Source organism: Grammomys surdaster, unplaced genomic scaffold, assembly GCF_004785775.1.
Source record: "Grammomys surdaster isolate TR1022 unplaced genomic scaffold, NIH_TR_1.0 141, whole genome shotgun sequence".
Taxonomy (NCBI): Eukaryota; Metazoa; Chordata; class Mammalia; order Rodentia; family Muridae; genus Grammomys; species Grammomys surdaster.
In genome coordinates, this window is record NW_021604599.1 from 17101 (window position 1) to 36919 (window position 19819).

The 19819-nt window shown below is 42.2% G+C and overlaps 1 long non-coding RNA gene across 1 annotated transcript; it reads right to left on the reverse strand.

Moving 5' to 3' along the window:
• Positions 1–13790: 13790 nt before the first annotated feature.
• Positions 13791–15389, reverse strand: LOC114618399. Its single transcript, XR_003710952.1, has 2 exons — positions 15083–15389; positions 13791–14424 (listed from the first exon to the last, which is right to left on the reverse strand). It is a non-coding gene; the product is annotated as an uncharacterized LOC114618399 (long non-coding RNA).
• Positions 15390–19819: the final 4430 nt, after the last annotated feature.

Genomic DNA, 19819 nt, shown 5'->3' on the forward strand with positions numbered 1-19819 from the left:
GAGTTTGATCCCTGAATCTTACGTAAAGGTGGCAGGAGAGAAACACTCCAAAGACTTGTCTTCTGATCTCCATACACAAGCTGTAGCACACTCATGTAACACACACACTCACACACACAGAGGAAAGCACATACACAAATAGTTTTGAAAGGATAACCTCTGATAGTGCTTTCATAAAAATCTCTCAATGTAGATCTAAAAGCTCTCATTCACTATTCTCCTTTTAAAGAGCCAGTAGCAGTATATGTATTGAGTTTTGACAGGAACAAGGTACAGTGAGTCAGATGCAGACTCTGGACTGAGACTCCCTGGTTTAAGTCCTGCCGTGGGTACTGTGATGGCTAATATTAGTGGTTGTAGACTTGACACATCTCAGAGCACAGACCCTCCATCAAAGAACTGCTTCTCTATCAGATTGGCCCACAGGCTTGTCTGTGAGGTATTGTTTTCATTGTTCACTGATGTAGGAGAGCCCTCCCCGCTCTTCACGGGTTCTCCTCTTTGGCTGTTTAAGAAGGAGAACTGAACATTAGCCTAGAACCAAACTGAGAAGTAAGTGCTTTTCTCCATGGTTTCTGCTTCATGCTCCTGCCTTGAGTTCCTGCCTTGGAGTCCTTCCATGATGGATTGTAACCTATAAGATGAAATAAACCCTTTCCTCCCCAAGCTGCCCTTGGTCATGATATTTATCACAGCAACAGAAAGCAAACTATACATATACATATATATATATAATCAATCTCACTCAGGTGGTTGGCACATATGCATTGCTAGACAAGTATCCTGTCAATCATACTACTTTACAGGCCCCTATCTAACCTTATATCTGATTCAATGCCAAATTATCTTCATACAACCAGGAACTTTTTACTAAGTTTATCAATAACTATAATAAAGCTTTAGTTGCAAGGCTCTGCATTTACAGCCCTGTCTCAAAACTGTGATAGGTACAGGGTACAGCCAAGCTTTTGTGCTCTCTCTGGTGAAGAACAGAAACATATTCTGACAACAAATCCAATAACCATGAAACCACCGTGTGCTTACAAAAGGAAGCTAGTTAAAGCCTAGATCATGTTGCCAAATCTATAGTCATACTGGTCACCCAGTCCTTAAGTATACCCTGCACTCTAGATTCATAATCTAACTGGATCTTTATCTGTGTAGCTTCACAAGTAAGACAGAGAACAGTTAATAAAGTTCTATGGGGAAAGAGTTAGAATCCGTAAGAAGAACCCATACTGAAGCATCCTCTAAATGTGCAGTGACTTGTTTGGCTAGGAAGTGTCTTCCACATCACCAAGAATGTCTAACGTCCACGGCTGCTTGCTGGGTACTATGATCACAATAATTTCCTAATGCTTTGTGTGTGTGCTCCAGTTCCCTTAGTGCATTACCCTCAACCCTATCCCAAAACCCATAACATAGATGCTATATACATTTTATAAATGCTGGGCTGTGTGTTCCGATTCCTTTGCATACATTATCCTCCATCCTATCACAAAACGAATATAGATGCTATAGGCACTTTATAGATGACAGAATTCATTTTCAGAGAGGTAAAATAAATAGCCTCAAAACGTAAAGTCAGCATTTGGGAAAGCTATGATTTGATCTATGTTTTCTAACTGAAGAGAACAATGTACATAGGCACACATCTTCTTAAGGGGACTGGGGACTAAACTTGGGATCTCAAGAATGCTAGGCAAGTGCCTACCGTCAAGCTTCTGTGTCCTCAGCCCTGAGGCACACATTCTTACTGTTGGCATTTAGTCTAGGCTCCGCCCCACAGTTAACTGGCAATAACCAGGTGTGCCTGCCTCACTATAAAAGGGACTGCTTGCCCTCTCCTCACTCTCTTGCTCTCTCCTCCTCTTGCTCCTGTTTCTTTACCTTCTTCCCCCCCTCCTCATTCTCCTCCCCCTTCTCTCTCCATGTGCTCATGGCCAGCCTCTACTCCTCTACTCCTTCCTCACTCTTCCTTTCTCTGTCTCTACTCACTCAACTCCCTTCCCCATGTTCTAAAGAAACTCTATTCTATACTGTACCATCATGTGGCTGGTACCTCAGTGGGAAGGGATGCCTCAGCATGGGCCCCTCAGAGGCACCCCTTCCCCCTCACCATACCGTGCCTCCCTCAAATCTATCCCTGGCTTTTCTCTATCTTTTTTATAAAACACAATTCTATACTAACTTGGGATGAAAGTTCAACAACATTTAATATTTCTTTCAACCCTGAGAATCTATGATTGATAATTCTTCTCCCTAGATACACACCCAAGTCTCCCCTAATCATTTCTCTAACCCTACAGGGATCTTTCTCAAGGGTAAAAATGGTCTGTGACAATCTTTTGTTTCTAAATTGAAACAGGGTCTCACTGTGTAGCTCTGACTGAATTTGCTTTGTAGACTAGGCTCACCACACATCGCAGAGATCTTTCTTTGCCTCTGCTTTCTGAGTGCTGGATTGAAGTATGTGTTCCTCTGCCAGAATCTGCTACAGGCTTTAGATGTTAGCTGTTGACATTCTTTGCTTTCATGTTGGTGAAAGTTGGTGGTCTATTAAATGAGTATATCCCCAAAATTTTAGAAGATAGTACAAAGGATAGTAGTTTGTCAGACACACAGGTGAACAGTGAATGGCTGCTAATGGGAATCAAGAGAGTCCATAATAATTTGGCTCAGGATCTGCAGCATTCCAACCCTCCACAAAAATAAAGTCATAATTAGTCTTATAGAATCTTTAGCATAGGTGTGGCCTTCTTTCTGGCAATTCACAATATTATACAAAAAGTAGTATAATGTTATATAATCTTTAGCAGTCTAATTGGTGTATTAAATATTTGTATAGGGCAGCAATAATCTTCATCTTGAGTATTTCAGATTATTTATTTCAGTAGAAACTGTATACATTTCTTATCTACCTAACAGGCTTGGCAGAAACAGAATTTAGGGATATTAAAATGTAGTTTCATAAGAGCTGGTAGTGCTCACCTTGAACTCACAAGGATTCGATTCCCAACAAAACACACACACACACACACATCACAGCCTGCCTTCTATGGAATGAAGAGCATATAACTTATTTGCCAGGACTTCTGTGGGGGTTGTGAGTGTGAGTTCAAGTACTGACATTCTTGGTTTATTCACCGAAGAAGGAATTATTCATTAAACCAAGATACGGTAATTGTAAGCTTTTAGATAACATGCAACGAAACCGACTGACATTTATTTCCAAGAGTCCCAAGCATGGGGCTGAAACAAAGGCGGGTTAGAAACCAAGCAAGGCTGGAGGAGACCGAAGAGAAGCAGCTGTAAGACGGCTAAGACTCCAGCATCCTTTCAGCTCTTTACAAAGCACCTCAGGGAAGAAAACACTTGAGGAGTCAGCATCTCAGCGTCCTTTACCACCACTGGTCCCCTTTTCTGGCTCCTCAGAACTCCAGGACCTAAAGAAAAGGGCGTGAGCAAGCCTTTGGCTTTGGGTTGGTATTTAAACTCCACAAGGGCGGGCAGGAAGGTAGAAGGGTTTGTGAAACTCTATCAGGTGCACTATTTTGAAGTTGAATGGGGCTTTCAGCTCTGCCAATTTACTGTGGTTGGTTTCCCGCAGTTCTGTAACTCAAGGCGCAGGCTTTGCCTTTTGTCTTTCTTCCCGCGTCCCTCGGTTTTATTCCCCCATCCAGAAACAATGACAATAGAAGTAGGGAGGGGTGCGGATTTTAAGCTTGGCTTGCCAGTGCGTGGCTGCCGGTTCCCTGTGGCGAAAAGAGAAGGCGCAGCAGGGCTTTCGAAGCCTGAAATTAGTCAACTCTGCCCTTGGTTTTGCCTGTGGAAGAAATGCATTTATTATTGAATCTCTCTCTGTCTCTCTGTCTCCCTCCCTCCCTTCCTTTCTCCCCCCCCCCCCCCCCCCCCCGTGTGTCCCTCTCTCCACAGGAAAGCATCTTAAAATATTGAGCGTCTCCATCAGTGGGTGAAGTGCTTGCAGCGCAAACACGAGGCTCTGAGTTCACATCCCCCCCAGACCCCACGTAGTGTCGATGGGGGGGCAGCACCTGCAAACCCAGTGCTGGGAGGTGGAGATAAGGAGACTCCGGAAGCTCAGCTCACTCGCCAGCTAAACTAGCCAGTCAGTGAACTCTGGGCTCACCGAAATGCCTTGTCTCAGAAAATAAGGTGGAGAGTTATAGAGGGCACCCCGTGGTGACCGCTAGCCTCCATTCTCGTGCAAACCTATGTGAACATGAATATAAGTAGATGTATGTGTCATATCCACAAACCAATGTTTTAGTGAATGTGTTGAGTGAGCGTCAGTGAATTAACTCTTATGTGAATAACAACACTGATGTTATTATCACTGAAGGTAGAAAAGATGGCTGTGGTTCACAACAAAAAACGATGACGGCAAGGTATTCCGTTCTAAAACACCAACTGGTTTAGGGTCATTCTCTCATCTGCTAAACTAATTTTTTTTTAATTAGTACAAAAACGTATATAACCTTCCAATAAGCAAATTTTTATTAGAGACAAACTTTAGCTGAAAAAATAATAAATCAACTAAAGTTAAGTCTAAAGACATTCTTCTTGTATTTATGTCTTTAGAACGCTGTGAGAGCAAAGGCTGTGTAGCCAATAGCTATTGATAACCAGAGCCAGCACTAACAATGGACTGAAAAACAGCCACAGTTATTCTCATGGATTGATCAATTTTTCAATTAATTTTAGGGTTTGTTTGTTTGAGACAAGTCTCTATAGCCCAAACTAGCCTAGAATTCACTATATAGCCCAGACTGGCCTCAATTTCCTGAAAATCCTCTTACCTCATCCCCTTGTGTTTCACTTGTGAGCACCCACACCCAGATTACTATTTTAATTTACCTTAGGGTCATAGAGATCAAATTTTATAGGTTTTAAAATAACTATTCTCACTACTATATGGCCAGTGAGACTCTGAAAGAGAGGAAGATAAACACTGACGATAATGAACTAACAGGTCACAGGAACTGTGTATGGTCTCTCCATAAATCAGACCTTAATGGTGCAGACAGGATGCCGAAGTTGAAACATGTAAGGGTCATGTCCTCATGTAAAGTCAGAGACATGTACAAGAATGACTCTCCTTATACACTTCAGAGAATGAGAAAATATTAACATCATCACATAATGACACACCAACATGGACTTTGGTCACATTTTAAATGCCAAGCATTCAACTTTACATTTTTATTTTGCTTTGTTCTTAGTGGTTTATTGTTGTAGTTGTTGTTTGGTTTGGTTAACTTCACTGCATGATTTTTTAAAATATTTATGTATTTATTTATGTATTTATGTATTTATTTAATGTATGTGAGTAGACTGTCATTGTCTTCAGACACACCAGAAGAGGGCATCAGCTCTCATTACAGATGGTTGTGAGCCACCATGTGGTTGCTGGGAATTGAACTCAGGACCTCTGGAAGAGCTTTTGGTGCTCTTAACCACTGAGCCATCTCTCCAGCCCCCACATGTTTTTTTTTTTTTTAACTAATTAATTTACTTTTTATCCCAACCACAGTTCCCCTCCCTCCTCACCTCCTAGTTCTTCCCCCTCCCCTCCTCCCACTTCTACCTTTCTCTTCAGAAAAGGGGAGGCCTCCCCATGGATATCAGCCAGGCTTGGCATATCAAGTTGCAGTAAGATTGGGCACACCCAGATGGGGGCAGCCCAGGGGGAAAGGGTCCCAAAGGCAGGTGACAGAGTCAGAGACTCTACCCCTGCTTTCCATTTCGTATGTATTGTATCATTTACTTCTCAGGGCAAATCAATGACGAGGAATACTGTACTGTTCCCACAATAAATGTAGGAAACTGAGGCCTGTGAGCAGAAGTCCAAAGTCACCCTGACGTAGGTTCAAACCCAGGGCTATGTATCAATCTTCTGTTCTTAAATTCTGTAGCTAACAGGCCCTGACAGGGCTACTTTCTAAGAATGTTACCATGAGCAGATCCATTCTGTTGAATCAGCAGTAGTGCTACAAGCAGTAAGGCAATCCACTGCACCTGCACCGATCTTATCCCTGGACCATAGCCGGTCCTTCCCTCTTGCCCTATCATAGGTTAAGTCCAGAGGAATGGGACCTGAGAAGCCCAGTTAAATATTCCAGACTTGAAAAAAAAAAGCAATAAAAAATAAAAAGGTTTAAAAATCCCTTCTGCCTCCTAGGCATCTTCTCTAAAGCTCACATCTGAAGAAAAGATGCCAATTCTACATACAGTTTTTCGTGAGTTGAGTACAGTACTAACGTGAGTTGAGCACACTGGATTGCAGACGTGAACGGAATAGGCACGAACGGAGAGAACTTTCATTTATAAAATCTCGAAGACTTCTTGTCGGTTTACATTTGTCTCGCACATGCTTCAAGGTTACCGGGTTATACCACCTAAGAGAGAGAAGGCTGTGTTTGGGTGGGAATGGGCGGTAGGGTTTCCGTAAGCTTGATTTTTAAAATGCAAAACACTAGTGCGTTCTCTTTTCCAAAGCTCTCAGAGGCATTTTCCTAGAATCAGGTAAATGAGAGCAAGGGAGTGACCTACTTAACAGCCAAAGCTGTTCCAGGTTATACAGGATGGGAAGTCAAGTGTATCCTGGAACCCCAGCATCTGGCCGTGTTTCATGCCTCATCGATCAATCTGTGATCACAGGAGAGAACATTTCAACTGCGGTTCCTTCGCTTTGGCTAAAGAATCCCCTCTTTGTTATTCTTATCGAATCTTTCTCACCTCCTCCCCCCACTTACAAAACCAAGAGGAAGGGCGTTTAAGGCGTCTGAAAGGATCCCACCGCAGTTAATCTTTTGTCTAGTCCTTGAAATTGCTAATGAGGCTGTTGTTAGCTTGATTCCCCGCCCCCCCCCATCAGTCCTGGCGCTATCCACAGAGAGTATCATTTGAACAGTAGAGTTTGAGTAGTATATGAAAGATGAACAAAATATTGTAGATCTAAAATAAATACTTAGGTTCTAGGAAAGTGGTTTTGGGTAGCAGGAGCTATGAAAGATAAAAATGGTCAGCAGCACTGGCCGAGAAAAGGGTTATGCAGAAAGGTCAGGCTATGGTGGATTAGTACTAGTCTATTCTACTAGTGTTAGGAGATTACATAATTCACTTTGAAAATTATGTACTGTGTTTTAAAAACACCAAAGCAAGGAAAGTGGATTTACAACAATATGCCTTCCTCCATTTTAATTATTTGTTCATACTATTTAATTTCCCATGTCAAAACTAATTAAGATGATTATTTTCTATACTATAGTAGTTTTATATGAACCATGGTTACCAAGTAACGATTGTAGTGACATAATTACTGCTGTATGATTTCATATATGTGTTGAACTTCCAGTCTTCCTTCCTAAGTCACTGTCAACTGAATTCCAGTGATGGATGATGAATAGACTCAGGTTTGACATGTTCACATCTGTAAAGATTTCTGGATATTTTTTTCCTTCCAAAGGGATTTTATTCCAAGTTTTATCATGAAAATATGGGAAAGGGTGTTTCGGTTTGGTAGTTTAATCAATTTCTCTTTCTCTCTCTCTCTCTCTCTCTCTCTCTCTCTCTCTCCCCTTCCCTTTTTCTTCCCCTCCCCTCCCCTCCCCCCTTCCCTCCTCTGTGTTGAGATTAAATTGTAGAACAGGCTGGCTTCAAAGCCTTCAGATTCATGGTGATCTTCATTTCTCAGGCTCTCAAGCTGCTGGTATTCTAGGCTGAGCCACCACATCCAGCTTGTTCGGGTGTCTTTATCTTAGATGGATTACTGACAGATTGGCCTTTTGGACTCTAGTGGTAAAGGTTTTTGCAGAAATACAACTAAAGCTCTCACTCACCAGGGCATACATTCTCAAGCTAAGGTTTAAAGTCATCTGAGAATCATCGTGCATGTTTGTCTGTTTAATTTCTTTTTTTTTTTTTTTAAATTTATTTATTATACATAAGTACACTGTAGCTGTCTTCAGACACCCCACAAGAGGGCATCAGATATCATTACAGATGGTTGTTAGCCACCATGTGGTTGCTGGGATTTGAACTCGTGACCTCTGGAAGTGCAGTCAGTACTCTTAACCACTGAGCCATCTCACCAGCCCGTCTGTTTAATTTCTGATGGACTGGTTTAGGCAGAATTATTTCTTAAAGCACAAGGCCGCCCACCCACAACCTACAGGTTTTCTCAGAGCCATGTCCAACTTCTCTGCCAGCCAGGTCCTTTACCTGTTGTAGCATGCGCTAACAGGGTGAGTCCACCTGTCCCTTTCCTCCCTCTCATGTACCTTCCCCAGCTCCCAGATCTAACCCAAGCCCCACATCTAGTGCCCTGTCCTAGTTAGGATACCCCTTCCGACACTACCCCCAAACTCCAAGCTTGGACTAGAGCACCCATCCTGAATGCCAACCCAGTGCCTGTGCCCATCTGCCTTCAACTCACCTAAACCATAGCCACACTTCCAGTCCAACCCAGCAGGTAAATCCTGTGCTATGTTCCCACTAGCTGTGTTCATATCAGACACAGACTTAACATAAGAAGTACGCTGACAAGATCTCATCACACACAAAAAAAATATAAACAATATGAAAGTAACCCCTGCCTCCAAATCTACCAGTCTTATAGAAATGTTCTCCAATGAAAATTATCTAGAAGAACAGGACTCACACAGTTTAAAGGAGCAATCATAAACTCAAAAAACTCAAGAAGTTTGAAGAACATTAAAAACCAATAAAAGCTAACTCAATGAACTTAAAAAGTGCGCTAAATAATATTAAAAATAAATGCTTAAGGCTGGTGAGATGGCTCAGAAGAACACTAGCTCCTCTTCCAGAGGTCCTAAGTTGAATTCCCAGCAACCACATGGTGGCTCACAATCATCTGTAAAGGGATCTGATTTTCTTCTGCTGTGTAAGTATGCATGCAGACAGAGCACTCCTACATTAATAAAAAAGAAGAAGAAATAAATTAAAACAACAGAAGAAAAAGGAGATGAAAGAGGAGGAGGAGGAAGGAGAAGAGGAGGAGGAGGAAGGAGAAGAGGAGGAGGAGGAAGAAGAGGAAGAGAAGGAAGAAGAAGAGGAAAAAGAAGAGGAAGAAGAAGAGGAAGGGGAAGGGGAGGAGGAAGGGGAGGAAGAGGAGGGGGAAGGGGAGGAGGGGGAGAGTAAAGAGGAGGGGGTGGAGGAGGAGGGAGAGGAGGAGGTGGGAGAGGAGGGGGAGGAGGAGGAGGAGGGAGAGGAGGAGGGGGAAGAGAAATGCTCAGAAGTTTGGTGAGGTGTCTATTACTTTAATCCCAGCACTTGGGAGGCAGAAGCAGGCAGGTTACTGAGTATGAGGTGAGGCTAGCTTGTTCTACAGAGCATGCTCCTAGACAAGAAACCCTGTCTTTAAAAAGCCAAAACCAAAATAAAAATAAAATTTTTCCTTTAAAAAAAAAAAAAGAGCCAGGTGGTCGTGATACATGCCTTTAATCCCAGCACTTTGGAGGAAGAGGCAGACAGATCTCTGTGATTTCAAGGCCAGCCTGATCTACAGAGCAAGTTCAGAACTCAAGGATAAAGTAAAAATAGATCACACAAGCAAAGAATATGAAAAAAATTAAAAAACAAAATAAAATAAAAATCAAGAAAGGAACATGTAGGATACCATGAAAGGGCCAAACCTTCAAATCATAGGACTCCATAGATGAAGGAGAAGACTACCAGGTCAACGGCACAGACCAGATCTTCATCAAGATCACAGGAGAAAATACTCACAAACCAAGGAAAGATACACCCATACAGATACAAGGAACATACAAAACACCAAATAGGTAAGGCCAGAAAATAAAATCCTTGTAGAATATCATAGCTAAAACACTAAGTGCACAGAACAAAACAAGGAAGTGTGTTGGAAGCTGCTCAGGGGGAAAAAGTACACATCAGGTGTAAAGGAAAACCCAAGAGTCACAACTGACTTCTTAAAAACTTTAAAAGCCAGAAGAGACTGGCTTCTAAATTTGGCACCCCAAATTCTAAAAGACCACAACTACCAATCTATACTATGATACCTAGCAAAACTGTCTGCCATAGTCAAAGTAGTAAGAAAAGCTTTCCAGGAGCCAAACAGGTTAAAACAATTCCTATCCAGAGACCAGCCCTAAATAAAACCTTAAAGGCAGAACTTCAGACTGAAGAGAGAAGTAAGCATATCTGAGAGGAGGTAGAAAAGAAAAGAACAAAAAAGAAGCTATAATTATGGAAACATGAAGAAACACTTGGAATACAGACAGCAACAACAATAACAACACCACAATGACTGCAATCAGCATACGCTTCTCAACAATAACTTTAAGTATTAATGACATCCATCAAGAAACATAGGCCCGCTGAATGGGTCAAGGTACCAAATTCATCTATCTGTTGTCTTCAAGAAACTCAGCTTTCCTTTAAAAGATAGGCACCACTCTAAAATAAAAGGATGGGACAAGTCCTCCAATCCAATGGGACCAGAAAGTGATCAGGAATTGCTCTCCTAACGTATAACAAAACAAATATTATTTGTTTTATTAACGACAAATTGAATAGAGGGTATGAGGAAAAGGGAACCCTATTTAGTATTAGTGATATTGCAAACTGGTACGGCCACTCTGAAAATAAATATGGCTAGAAGTAAATCTACCATTTGATCCACCTACATCACTTCTTGGCACATGCCCAGAGGACTTGAGATCCTACCACAGATATTTGCTTAGCTGTGTTCATCACAATAGCTAGGAAATGGAAACAACCTAGAGGCCCTTCAACTGATGAATGGGTAATGAAAAGGTGATCCATACACACCATGGAGTGCTACTTAGCTGTAAGAAAAATGAAATCTGGAGGTCAATGGACAGAACTAGAAAAGACCCTATTGAGTAAAGTAATCCAGGTTCAACAGATGTGTGATGTTCCTCTCATCTGTGGCTCTGAACTCTAGAGCTTCAGATGTGAGTACATAATTTGAAGTATCCACAGAAGCCATTGAAATGAAACAGGATCAGGGTAGGTTTCGTTAAGGAGGGAGAAAGGAGGTAGGTCCATACAGAAAGAGAGGGAAGGAGGAAGATAAGAGAACGATAAAAATTTTGGAAAAAGCCATAAAAAAATCATACTCTTTTAACCTAAAATTACACTTAATACACATAAGTCCATATATAGATATAGACATATGTAGATAGACATAAAGATAGATACATAGTTTAAATAAAACTTTCCCAACTGGGCTGACAATGCTCCACTAAAACCCATAGAATATCCAGCAAAACCCTCAATACCAGACATAAGCCCCTAGACTCCCAAAACATTACATGGCATTTTTGTTACCTTAGGTTGCCTCCTAGAGGTTGAAAATTAAGTCCCTATTGCTGAAGACACCAAGGATCCAAGACACTGAGGATCCAAGCTGGAACTAAACTGAAAGTCTTCTCCCTGAGGACTAGCTGATACCAGAAGGCAGGTGTTATGCAAGCTTCCAAGGGAGAAGCCAGGCAGTGGTGGTGCACGGCTTTAATCCCAGCACTTGGGAGACAGAGATAGGCGCATCTCTGTGAGTTGGAAGCCAGTCTGGTCTACAGAGTGACTTCTAGGACAGTCAGGGCTACACAGAGAAACCTTGTATCGAAAAACTTTAAAAAAATAAAAAAAATTAAAATTAAAAAAGTTCCAAGGGAAAGAATCAATAGTCCTACCAAGCTGTGATGCATATGAACTACAAAAACGACCAGCAAGGCACAATAACTCTTAGTACAGAAGTGGCATCCATATCTTGGTGGCATCCAATCAAGTCTAATTGGACTTAAGGCCCCTCTATTGATTTTTTTGACTTCTGGGAAGGAACATGTGTGGTTTGTAGAAAGCCAGTAATTTGATATCTTTTAAAAAATTATTATTCCATCATACATTACATCCTGATTGCAGTTTCCCCTCCTTCCACCCTTCCCAATCTCCTCTCTTCCAGGTTCATTCCTCTTCTTCCTCTTTCTCCTCTTCTTCCTCCCCCTCTTCCTCCCTCCTCCTTCATTTCCCTTTAGAAAAGAGCAGGCCTACTAGGGATATCAACTGAACATAGGTTAACAAGTTACAAAGACTAGGCACATCCCATAATATCAAGGTTGGATGAGGCAACCCAGTAGGAGGAAAAGGGTTCTAAGAGTAGATGAATGATTCAGACACCTTTCACCTCCACTGCTAGGAGTACCACGAGAACACCAAGTTGTACAACTATAACATACCGGCAGAAGACTTAGCTTAGACCCATCCAGGGCCCCTTATTTATCACTTCAGTCTCTTTGAGCTCCTATGAGCTCTGCTTAGTTGATTCTGTGGGCTATGTTCTCATGGCATCCTCACTCTCTCTATCTCCTATGATCCTTGCCCCATCACTTCTGGGGATTTCTCTGAGCTCTGCCTGATATTTGCTGTGGGTCTCTGCATGCTCCCATCAGTTGCTGGATGAAGCCTTTCTGATAACAACTGAGTTAGTTACCAATCTATGAATATAGTAGAATATTGTTAGAAATCATCTCAGCAATGTGGTTATGTTGTTGTTGTTGTCTTTTTTTGTTTTTTTGTTTTTTGTTTTTTGTTTTGTTTTGCTTTGTTTTTTGCCAGTCAATTTTAGGACTAGGACTCTGGGCTATCCAACCTCTGGTTCCTGGCCATCCAGGCAGTGTTAGGCATGGGCTCCCTCTTGTGGTGACACGGGCTGCAAGTTGGCCACTCCTACATGTTCTGCACCATGTGTTTCAGGCAGGACAAATTGTAAGTTGCAGGTTTTGTGGCTGAGTTGGTGTCCCAGTACCACTATTGAAAGCTTTGCCTGGTTACAGAAGATGGCCGGTTCAGGCTCTGTGTCCCCCAACACCAGGAGTCCTTGATAGGATTACCCTAGTAGATTCCAGGGAGTTTCCACTGCACTAGGTTTCCACATCACTCCCAAATGCCCCCCAAATTCCAGTTATCACTCCCAGTACCCTCTCCCTCTCTCCCTCCCTCCCCCCTCCCTCCTTCTCTCCCTCTTTCCCACCCTCCCTCTCTGATCTCGACTGTTCTCGTCGTCCACCACCGCAGTCTGTTCACAGAATCTATTTCCCTCGTCCAGAGAGATGCATGGGACCCGACTCCCTTGTTCTCTGCTTTATTACCTTGCCTCTCTGGGCCTGTGGATTATAGCATGGCTATCTTTTACTAACAGCTAATTCCTGCTTATAAGTGAGTGCATACCATGTTTGTCTTTCTGGGTCTGGGTTACCTCACTCAGGATGATTTTTTTCTAGTTCTATTCATTTGCCTGCAAATTCCATAGTGTCATTTTTTTTATTTATTTATTTTTCTTATTTTCTTTTTTTCGAGACAGGGTTTCTCTGTGTAGCCCTGGCTGTCCTGGAACTCACTCTGTAGACCAGGCTGGCCTCCAACTCAGAAATCCACCTGCCTCTGCCTCCCAAGTGCTGGGATTAAAAGCGTGTGCCACCACTGCCTGGCATTTTTTTTAAACAACTGAGTAATACTCCGTTGTGTAAATGCACTACATTTTCTTTATCCATTCTTCTGTTGAGAGACATCTAGTTTGTTTCCATTTTCTGGCTCTGATGAACAAAATTGCTATGGACACAGTTGAGCAATTGTCCTTGTGATGGGATGGACCATCCTTTGGGCAGTAATTTGATCTCTTAAGGCCCAGACGCAAGAAATTTCCTTAGGAGTTGCTAAATTAAAACATTAGGTACACCACTAATAGGCAAAACACTGGAAAGGAACTAAGCAGTGACATTTATTTTGATCATTTATTTTGATTTATTTTGATCACTGTCTTATAAAACCTCCCTCCCCCAAGCTTAGACCAAAAGTATTATCCTGTATCTTTACTTAATAAACCCACTTTGTTTTACTCCTTTTTTTGTGTAGTGTTGTTTGGCTGTTGCTGTTGTTGATGATGATGTATAGTCAAGGATCTGACTTTATCTGAAGGGAGGTCCCAGTGACAGTGATGATAATACTGTCACTGACTGAACTGACAAGGTCTAGAATCACCGAGAGATGCCACTAGGCATACTTGTGAAGGATTCTCTTGACTAGGCCAATTGATAGACTCATCCTGAACTTGGGCAGTCCAGATATTGGCCCAAACATAAGGGAGTCCCAGGGATTTGCATTCAGCTTGCTTGCCTTTTCGCGTGCTGGAGAGTTGCCTAGTGTTTCTGTCGTTGTTGATATTCCTGCCCCTGGCATCTTTCACTGAAATCAGAATCCAGATTCTTCCCACGGACTAAAGACTAGTTCTCCAGGAATCCTTAAAACTTGGATTAGTGAGGCATATAGTCTCCAGCGCTGCCCAGCGACCAGGACAGCCATTGTTGGTCCACTCAAGAGTGTGCTGTGTAAATCAATCTAAAATTAAAACAAAACAAAGCAAAACGCCCTCTTTTAATATCCATTCATTCCATCTATACTGTGCATTCTTCTATTGGACCCCAATGTAGTCTTTTAACAAGGAATTTTCCAGGCTCTGGCAGCACTGCTAGACTGTGTCTCCCCACAGTTATTGACATAGTTTACTAATATAACTGTCAGCAGGGGGAGGAAACAGTGTGTTACTCCTTGCTTAGCCACCCCAATGCTGGAAAAATAGGCCTGGGACACCAATCCCAGCTTGGCTGCACAATTCTTTACTCTTAAAAGATAACCCTGACAACAGAGCAAACCAAACTGCCACCTCCAGGAATATAAAGAATTCTTAAGAAGGCTGCCTTATTCCTTTTGTTTAGAGGCAGTGTCTACTTATCTTGTTGCTCGGTAGTATATATATTCAGAAAGGGCTGGCTTTCAGATATGGTTCCTTGGAACCTTGGTTTCACGTCCCTCACTTCGCAAGAGGAAGGGGTAAAAGAAAAAACAAGTCATCAATATGCAAAACCTGTCACCAGATGCCCTATTCTGACCCAACTGCCAGACCTCCCTGGTCTGCCTGGCTGCTCAAGCGTTCAGCGGATTCTCGGGCACCACCTCCAGGTGTCAGCAGTACAGAGATGGAGGAGGGTGAGCTCACCCTAGAAAGGCAGATGGTGAGGCCATGCGCGTCTGCGCAGCAGCTTGAGGACTTGCAGCGGGTGGTGAAAGTTTATCAAACCAGGGAAGCATTTCTTTGCCTTCTGTAAAAGGCTCCTCTGTCAGGATTGTGTACAGCTCCAGAGTAGCAAGGGATTTCATGTCTCAAGCGTCTTTCCCAATTCAGTTTCTGAGTCTCTCAAGCTGAACTCAGAGCCCTTTGGGGTACGATCTGTTCATCCTATCTACCTTTCTGAATGTATCGGCACAGCGGGTACTAAGGCGTGGGATGGGGTAGGTAGCGCGCCCTGCACTGCGTCGCCATGCCTTAGGCTGGCCCTCCAGTGGCTCGGCAGAGATTGCGCATGCTCCGTGCGGGGGCGGGGCTCCAGCCCCCGGAAGCGTTCTCTCCCGGGCCGCATTTCTTTCCTGTGTGAGGCCGGGCTAAGGCTCCTGTCGTCTCTGGTCCTGCCTCTGGGTGAGTAGCGGGTTCCCGCGGGGCCGGGCCAGGTGCGTCCCCCATCCCTCCCGGTCCCCCAGGGCCTGGCGCTCACCTGGGGAGACCAGCCCGACAGTCACCTGCCCCGGCGTCCGTCACACTTGAGTGCCGCCCCGGATCCAGCGGATTAACCTCCAAGGGCGTCCGGGGCCTCGCCTTGGCGCCCGGCCCGGCGCGAGCCCTCAGGTCTCAGCGCTGGCGGGAGACTCCGGCCGCCTGCAAGGACATCTCGTGTAGGCGGCCTGGTCACTGGAGGATTGGGGGCGCTCAGGGCGACCTCAGGACTAGGCTTGTAAGAAGGCGGCTGGAAGAAGCCGGTCCGCTCGTGCCGGCCCTGCTCCTCCCTCTTTGTGCAAAGGCGGAGGTGTTTGTTCAGTGCTGGCCATGCTTTCACAGAAGATGCTGATGTTAAGAATGACTTGCCCTCCACGCGAAGCCTGGCAGGAATTCACTGTCACAGGCTGCGTTTTCGTCTGTAGGGCCTTGATAGGCATGGAATTGGGACTTTGGGTTGAGAGACCATTTGTAGAACACTGCAATGACTTAGGAAATACCGCAGTATAAACGTTAGCCAGTTGCTCAGTGATAGGATATCCACACTGAAACCAGAGCTTAAAATAAAAAGATTTAAAATTATATTCGTTTAAATGTAATTCTGAATTACACTGGTCTTGTGGTGTTTCTTAATTTTATACAGCCATGTGTATCTTTTGTTAAAATTAGTGTTTCTTCCACGTTTGCAGCTATATGTATCTCATCTGTGGAGACTGTATAAAACATTTCCATTCACTGTCTCTACAAAGCAGAATGTTTCAGTTTCATTTCAGGATTTTGAAGTCACTCAAGGATATAGACCAGCAGAAGTCTTTTGTATGGTTTTTTTTTTTTTTTTTGAGATAAGGTTTTTCTGAGTATCCCTGGCTGTCCTGGAACTCTGAAGACCAGGCTGGTCTCCAATTTAGAGATCTGCTTGCCTCTACCTCCCAGGTATCGAGATTAAAGGAGTCAGCCACCATCACTCGACAGTTTTCCGAGTTCTTTATGTATTCTGGATATTAATCCTCTGTCAGACAGTTGGCAAAGATATCCTCCCATTCTGTGGGCTGCCTCTTCACTCAAATTTTAGTTGCTGCTACCACCGCCAACCTCTGCCTAGATACGCAGTAGTCTTGAGTCAATGTTAATATTGGAATAGGAAGACATTTAAGCAAGATATTTGTCCGTTGGTGGTTTTTTGATAGAATTAAAAACATTACTGTCACCAGGTATGGTGACACGCAGCTTTAATCCCAGCACTTGGGAGGCAGGGGCAGGCGGATCTCAGAGTTTGAGGACAGCCAGGACTACATGGAGAAACTTTGTTCCCATAAACAAAACCAAAACATTATTATGCCTTCATGATTTTAAGGAAATACGCTTTAGGAATAGCCCATAGCCCTGATTTATCATGTAATTCAGTGACTGCCCAGTAGATGGCATTTTCAACATGCTAATTTAAACTCCTGGTTTTTGGAGGCAGGATGTTTTATGTGCTTTAGATTATTAATCTTGAACCCTATGTAGCCCAGGTTACCCTTGAACCTTGGACCTTTATCCCATCTATTGGGTTATCATCAACTGTGTTTGCAGCTTTATTGGGGTATAGACAATGAAAGTAAAATTTTCAGGTCCATTGAGAAGTCGATTATCACGTGTCCTATTTTTTGAAGTCTATACAAATGGATAATTCTATGGATACTTAGCCATACGGTGAATTGTTACGTGAGGCAATTATAATTTGATGGCTAAATCAGTTCCATTTTTTTTTTAAGTAATCACATTGTATTTTTTGTGTAATTATATAGTAGCCATTATATGTCAAATATAGTAGGTTCTTTTTTGTAAATGTTCTTTAAGTTCTTGTTGAATTACTTATCATCCTAGACCAAAGTTTCTTTATCCAAATTGAGAGCTTTGCAGTTAGTTGTTTAAATTATTTGATGGGAATGGTTCCTAGTAGCCAAGAAGTATAAACGCTGACTTATAAAGCATTTTAGCCGCTGTTGGATGGCTGAAAGAATTGAGAGGTTTTTTCTTTACTTCACAACTATAAACAAACATTAGAGCTATTCCAGAGAAGCCAGTGAGAAGTATTTTAACTTAGTAGTAGTAAGAAAAATAACTATTTTAAAAGAAAGAACATGGATATTAGTCAGTGTAATACCCACTAAGCACCTACCTGAGCAGTCTAGATTCTGATTTATTTATTTCTAGGTGAGTTAGTATGTATGAGTATTGTTTTCTTAGCTCCCCTTCTCCCAGCACTTGTCAAGGCTTAACGCTGTTAGACACTGATACCTAGTTCCTAAAATGTGATGTCACATCACTCCTGATAAGCTTGTTTTTGTGAAAGTGTTGCCTTTGACACTGGAGCTAATTCCTGCTGTAAACCTGATTGTTGTAGTTGCTCAGGAATGTACCGTATTTAAAAGCAGTCACATCACCTCCTTTACCCTGTTCCTGAGTTGTTTAGGGTCTCATTGTAGCCCAAGCTGTCTTACAACTCACTGTGTACTCCAGACAGGCCTTTGACGCATAGCGGTCTGTCTCAGCCTCCGGGCACAGGGATTACTTGTGTGAGCCTCATGTCCAGATCCTCCTTTTGTTTTCATGTCACGTGTGATCAGTCCATACTCTCCCTTGTCTCTCTTTCCCCTTAGACCAGTGGTTCTTATCTTCCCAATGCTGCTACCTTATATAGTTCCTCGTGTTGTGGTGACCTCCCCCAACCATAAAATAATTTTGTTGCTATTTCATAACTGTAATTTTGCTAAGAGAACATACAACATTTGTCTTTCTGACCCTGCTTATTTAATTCCTGTAGTGATCTCTAGTTTTCATTAATTTTCCTGAAAATGATGATTCCTTTTCTATAGCTCTCTAAAATCCCATTGTGCATCACATTTTCTCTAAATATTTATTTGTTGATGGACATCTAGGCTAGTTCTATATCTTGGCTATTAGCAATAATGTAGCAAAAAGCGTGGTTGTATAAGTATCTCTCTGGGATGCTGAAGTACAATTTTTTGGGTTCATGGTATATAATTCATCTCCATAGTGATTTTTGTGGTGGCTGCAGCAGCTCTCATACCTACTAGTTTTGTATAAATATGATTCCTGCTTCCTCATATCCTTACTGGCATTTGTTTTATTGATGTTAGCCAGTCTAACTGAAGTAAGATGGAATATCAAGACAGTTTTAATTTGCATTTCTTTGCCGGCTAAAAAACGCTTTCAAATATTTATTGTCCATATGTATTTATTCCCTTGAGAACTGTCTGTTGAATTCATTAGACTGTTTACCATTTAGTGATTGGGTGGTGTGTGTGTGTTTTAAGTTTTTAAATGCATTATAGATTATAGTTATTAACCACTTGTCAGATGTATAGTTTGCAGTTTGATTTTCACTCTCAAATGACTTGGTATTTGTTATATATAATAGAAGGCATTTTTACTCTAGTATTAGTAAAGGATTTTCTTGTTAGCCTCTTCTGCAGTTGGATTAATATTAAAATTATTGTTTTCCAGGTTCTCTAAAACATACTTAAAAGCTAAGAGAAGTATAATATTTGTCCTTTACTTTTTTTTTTGTTTTTGTTTTTTTGTTTTTTGTTTTTTTGAGACAGGGTTTCTCTGTGTAGCGCTGGCTGTCCTAGAACTCACTCTGTAGACCAGGCTGGCCTCCAACTCAGAAATCCACCTGCCTCTGCCTCCCAAGTGCTGGGACTAAAGGCGTGCGCCACCACTGCCCAGCTGTACTTTCCTTTTTAATAATGTTTATTTTATGACTGAATGTATCTAGCCTACTTCAGTTTCTAAGGATTACTTTTTTTTTTTAAGATTTATTTATTTATTATATATGAATACACTGTAGCTGTCTTCAGACACACCAGAAGAGGGCATCAGATCTCATTACAGATGGTTGTGAGCCACTATGTGGTTGCTGGGATTTGAACTCAGGACCTCTGGAAGTGCAGTCAGTGCTCTTAACCACTGAGCCATCTCCTAAGGATTACTTTTAATGTGTTTGTTTACTTAACATATGATTTTCCTTCAAATGAGACACTTCTTAAACAATAGGCAATGTTTTATTTTGACCAGAAGTTAGTTTCTTCTACCTAGGTCAGCCTGCTTTCTCTCCCAGTTTTAACAAACATGGTTATTACCTAGTGACTTTTCTCTGTGCTTTTTTTAAGGTTA